This window comes from Oryx dammah, unplaced genomic scaffold (genome assembly GCF_014754425.2).
Source record: "Oryx dammah isolate SB20612 unplaced genomic scaffold, SCBI_Odam_1.1 HiC_scaffold_26, whole genome shotgun sequence".
Lineage (NCBI taxonomy): Eukaryota > Metazoa > Chordata > Mammalia > Artiodactyla > Bovidae > Oryx > Oryx dammah.
In genome coordinates this window covers 21,418,123-21,423,966 of record NW_024070210.1, presented here as the reverse complement: position 1 = coordinate 21,423,966, position 5,844 = coordinate 21,418,123, and the positions used below count along the sequence as shown (strand labels likewise).

At 45.3% G+C, this 5,844-nt stretch overlaps 1 pseudogene; it reads left to right on the top strand.

The window, feature by feature from the left end:
* Positions 1-5,068: 5,068 nt before the first annotated feature.
* LOC120852768 lies at positions 5,069-5,577 on the top strand (annotated as a pseudogene).
* The last annotated feature ends 267 nt before the right edge of the window (positions 5,578-5,844 follow it).

Genomic DNA, 5,844 nt, shown 5'->3' with positions numbered 1-5,844 from the left:
CCTAGTTATTCCTGAATGCTACCCAGTTTAGTAGGTAATTATTAGGTTATCTTTCTAGTTAGACATAGTGAGGAAAACAGGCATGACTCAGGCAGATGAGATGGTTTCACATACCTTTGCCCAAACAGAGCCTGGTGCAAGAAGATAGATAAACCGGTTTGGCCTGCTCCGGTAGCAGGGTGGTGGGTGGTTCTGAGTTAAATCCAGGGCACACTGGGCCATTTTGAAGCTGAACTGCATGCTAGTTCAACATTTGGGGTGTCATCCTGGCTTACAGACTCTTTTATGAGGTGGGCTTTCTGACGGCCATACTTATGCCATGTGACCTCATCTTCCCTGAGGGGATCAGGACAGACACCTCATCCAAAAATGGGCTAATCAGATTTTCCTCTCCAGGAAACTTGGAATTGGGACGAAGAGACTTCACCTTCATGCTGGGTTCTGCTTGTGGGTGGAGGAGCTGTAAAAACTGGGTGACATGGTGGGTGGGGCCTTCTGCCGTATGAATCAAGAGGTAGGGAAAGCCAGGCTGCAAGAGGGGAAGAAATGCAACAAAAACAAAAACCAGATAGGAGAAAGGGAGACTTTCTGAGTTCTTGACAGTTCCCACTTCCTGTTTCCAGACTCCTCTTATGTGGGCACATTCTCTTCCTGAGATTTCATGAGACACTGCTGAATCTGTAGGGATGAGCCCGTATTTGGGGCTTGTACTCGATAATGTTGCTTGTTAAGCTACTTTGTGCTCAAGTTACAGAAGCCAACTTGAGCTAGCTGAAATACAAAGAAGAACTTTCTGGAAGGTGTTGGGGTATCTCCTGAAATTCAGGAGGTTCAAATCAGTTTCAAGAGGTGCTGGCATCAGGGCAGCTCTGGGAACGTCAGGCACAGATTGGGAGGCCGACTTCTTTCTGGCAGGCTGCCATGGAGATGCCTCAGCGTGGCGTGTTTCAGCTCAAAACTCTAAATTTCTGTGGTGGAGAGAATCCCATTGATCGGTGATGAGTGCGTTAGCGATACCCGCGGGGAGCTCCAGGCTGAGCAGTACAGCTGCTGAGAGAATGTACTCTGAGGTCAGGACGTGCTGCTCCCCAAGAACAAGGAGTGGGCACTGGTCAGCCAGTGAAGTGATGTCTTATGCAAGCTGGTTCTTACAATTGACTGCACACAGGGAATTGTGCGTCTCACCAAGTAGGCTGCAAAGATTTATAGAACAGGGTCTCTAATATCAAAGAGCTTATGCTGCTGCTGCTGCTGCTAAGTCGCTTCAGTCATGTCCGACTCTGTGCGACCCCATAGATGGCAGCTCACCAGGCTCCCCGTCCCTGGGATTCTCCAGGCAAGAACACTGGAGTGGGTTGCCATTTCCTTCTCCAATGCATGAAAGTGAAAAGTGAAACTGAAGTCACTCAGTCGTGTCCGACTCTTCGAGACCCCATGGACTGCAGCCTACCAGGCTCCTCCATCCATGGGATCTTCCAGGCAAGAGTGCTGGAGTGGGATGCCATTGCCTTCTCCACAAAGAGCTTATAATTTCCCACAAATAATAATACTCTAAGGCAGCCTGTGGCAGCTGCTAGAGGACATCTACAAAGATGAAGCCCCACAGGAGTTTAGAGACAGGAGAGATGCCTTTGAGCCATGGGGACTACAGCCCACGCGCCAGGCCATGTCAAGGTAAGCAAATGACTTATTCAGTGAAACACTGAAAATACACTTAACACACCTTATGATAGCAACCAGAAGGACCAGGTATTTATAAATAGTTATACGTTAAATGCAATTAAACAAGAATGTGTTTTTGATGGACGGATCCAGAGTGTCTGAGCCGTGGTGACACATGGAAATGCACCAGGTGAAAAGTAGACATGCTCCACTGGGCCAGGGTCCCACCCGAATTTGAAGGCGAAGTAGTGCTGCCCCAATACTTTGGCCACCTGATACAAAGAGCTGACTCATTGGAAAAGACCCTGGTGCCGGGAAAGATTGAAGGCAAAAGGAGAAGAGGGTGGCAGAGCATGAGATGGTTAGATAGCATCACTGACTCAATGCACACGGATTTGAGCAAACCTGGGGAGATCAGGGAAGTCTGGAGTGCTGAAGTCCATGAGCTGGACATGACTCAGCGACTGAACAGGCAATCAATCAATAGCCCTATTCCTATACCCTTGGCCCCAGCCCAGATTGTTGGCCTCTGGTCAGCTAGTCTCCCCAAACCCTTGTCCTCACGGTGTTCGTGCTTGGGATTTTCTGGGCTGATGCCTTTTCTCCACTGGTCACTGGAAAGATCCTTCCAAGATGAACACATTCTTAAATCTGTTCACAAAATACTCCCTTCATGTCTTTGCCTCATCAGAAACCGGGTGGCTATTTTTATTTTCCTGGTCACATACACGAGGATTCCTTTTAACGTGATCTTAGAAACTGCTCTCTCCTGTATCTGTCTCCTATACTTCAGACCTATGGATCCTGCTGCTCATGGACTCTCCTCCCAGGATGTTCCAATGCAACTAACCTGAGCAAGCACATAGGCTTTACCCCTTCATCCTGTATCCTCTCCTGTGCCCACACTACAGCCTGGAAGTGAAATTTGATCCTTATTGCCCCTACCCCCCACATTAAATCAGTCCCCAAGTTGTTATAACTTGTCCTCTTCCTCTACTATTGCCCCATCAATCCCATAATTGACTTAATGCACAACTGTTGATTTTGCCTCACCATCTGTGTTATCTACTGCTAAGTGACCAACTACCCAAAACTTAGTATTTGAGACCACAAATATATATTATCTCCCATAGTTTCTGAGGATTAGGAATCTGGGAGAAGCTTGGCTGGGTGGTTCTGAGGGTCATTTCCAAGGCTGCAGTCAAGCTGTCAGCTAGGGCTGTAGTCATCTCATGGCTTGATTAGGGCTGAAGGAGCTGCTTCCAGGCTCACCCATGTGGTTGTTGGGAGGCCTCCCTTCCCTTATATTATGGCTGTTGGTTGGGGGCTTTGGTCATCCTCCCAATAGGTTGTCTGAGGGTGACAATTTGGCAACTGCCTTCCCCCAAAGGAAGTGGTGTGTGTGTGTGTGTGAGAGAGAGAGCATTCTAGATGGAAGTCACAGTCTTTTAAACAACATAATTAGAGAAAGACATAATTAGGGACTTCACTGGTGGTCCAGTGGTTGAGAATACACCTGCCAATGTGGGCGACATGGTTCAATCCTTGGTCCAGGAAGATCCTAATGCTGTGGAGCCACGGCCACTGAGCCTACACTCTAGAGCCATGCTCTGAAACCAGAGAAGCCATGGCACCACGAGGTAGAGTGGACCCTGCTCACCACAATTAGAGAAAGCCTGAGTGCAGCAGTGAAGACCACTGCAGCCCCCCAAATATATATTTATTATATTTATGTGTATATATAAAATAAAATCTTAGAAATTAAGTCCGTTTCATTTTTTAAATTGAAATATAGTTGATTTACAATTCTGTGTTAGTTTCAGGTATACAGCAAAGTGATTCAGTTTTATATATAAATATATATATATTCAATTATTTTCCATTATGTATAGGTTACTACAAGATATTGAATATTGCTCCCAGTGTTACCTAGTAAATCTTTGTTGTGCTTTTATTTATTTTTTTAAAATATTTTTAAAATTCAGTTTATTGTTCGCTGTGCTGGGTCTTCTTTGCTGAGGGGGCGTTCTCTGGATATGGTGTTCAGGCTTCTCACTGTGGTGGTGTCTCTTGTTTTGGAGCATGGGCTCTAGGGTGGGTGGGCTTCAGTCACTGTGGGGTGTGGACACGGTAGTTGTAGTTCCCTGGCTCTAGAGCACAGGCTCAACAGTCATGGCTCATGGGTTTAGTTGTTCTGTGGCATGTGGGATCTTCCACAACCAGGGATTGAACCTGTGTCTCTTGCACTGGCAAGTGGATTCTTTACCACTGAGCTACCAGGGAAGCCTGTGTTTTTATTTCTAATTAATTATTTTTTTGCTTTTTTCCTTCCAGTTTTATTGAGGTATAATTCACATATAGCACTGAATAAGTTTAAGGTGTGCACCATAACAATTTGACTTACATACATCATAAAATGATTATCATAGTTTAGTGAATATTCATCATCTCATACAGGTATAAAATTAAAGAAATAGAAGAAACCCCATAATATTTTAGAACTGAATTTCCAGCATTTTCACTTTGGCCATATTCTATCCGTCATATAGACCAAACCTGGTATATGTAGGAGAGTGTGTGTGAATATCAAGACGTGAGGCCTGGGGGCCATCTTGGGAGCTGGCTACACAGCATTCATTTATCCTTTCTGTTGGGTAAAATGAACTCTTGCTTTTCCTTTGGGGAACCACCTCTGCCCCACAGTTAAGCTACAGTTTGAGTGGAGTTGCCTCACCCCCTTTTCTGGTGAGGGTCCCCATTTCTAGTGTTCAGTTCAGTTCAGTCGCTCAGTTGTGTCCGACTCTTTGTGACCCCATGAATCGCAACATGCCAGGCCTCCCTGTCCATCATCATCTCCCGAAGTTCACTCAGACTCACGTCCATCGAGTCAGTGATGCCATCCAGCCATTTCATCCTCTGTCGTCCCCTTCTCCTCCTGCCCCCAATCCTTCCCAGCATCAGTCTTTTCCAATGAGTCAACTCTTCTTGTGAGGTGGCCAAAGTACTGGAGTTTCAGCTTTAGCATCATTCTTTCCAAAGAAATCCCAGGGCTGATCTCCTTCAGAATGGACTGGTTGGATCTCCTTGCAGTCCAAGGGACTCTCAGGAGTCTTCTCCAACACCACAGTTCAAAAGCATCAATTCTTCGGCGCTCAGCTTTCTTCACAGTCCAACTCTCAGATCCATACATGACCACTGGAAAAACCATAGCCTTGACTAGACAGACCTTTGTTGGCAAAGTAATGTCTCTGCTTTTGAATATGCTATCTAGGTTGGTCATAACTTTTCTTCCAAGGAGTAACTGGATCCTGTTTAATGAAGGTCTGTATCAGCTTATTTTGCTATGGACTGAATGTCTGTGTTCCTCTGAAATTCATATATCGAAAATCTATCCTCCGGTGCCAACATGGTGCTGTGCGCAGTGCAGAGCGTGCGGGCCGCGGTCGGCAGCAGGCGTGCCATCTCGTGCCCTGCTCGCCGCAGCCCTGGGGACTGCGGGCGGATGCCGTCCGGGCGCTGCGCACTGGCCCTGCTCTGCTGTCGGTGCAGAAATTCACAGAAAAACACGAATGGGTAACAGAAAATGGTGTTGGAACAGTGGGCATCAGCAATTTTGCACAGGAAGCTTTGGGAGATGTTGTTTACTGTAGTCTGCTTGAAGTTGGGACAAAGTTGAACAAACAAGACGAGTTTGGTACTTTGTAAAGTGTGAAAGCTGCTAGTGAACTCTATTCTCCTCTGTCAGGAGAAGTAACTGAAATTAATAAAGCTCTAGAAGAAAATCCAGGACTTGTCAACAAGTCTTGTTATGAAGATGGTTGGCTGATCAAGATGACATTCAGTTACCCTTCAGAACTAGATGAACTAATGAGTGAAGAAGCAAATGACAAATACATAAAACCTATTGAGGAGTGAAAATAGAACCCCTAAATAAACTACTTTGAAACGAACTTAATCTAGCATAGTTGTTTTAAATTAGTGGTGCATAGATATTTAAAAAACAACTTTTAGCAAAAGAAACTACTTGCACCAATGTTTCCTGAAGAAAATACCTCTTAACTTTCTAATGACTTCAGATAAACACTGTGCATCTTTCCCATAGCCTCCTGTGATTTTTAGGCTAGGCTCCAGTTATAATATTCAGAATTCCTGAAATTATCTCTGGTAAAACTAATTACAAAA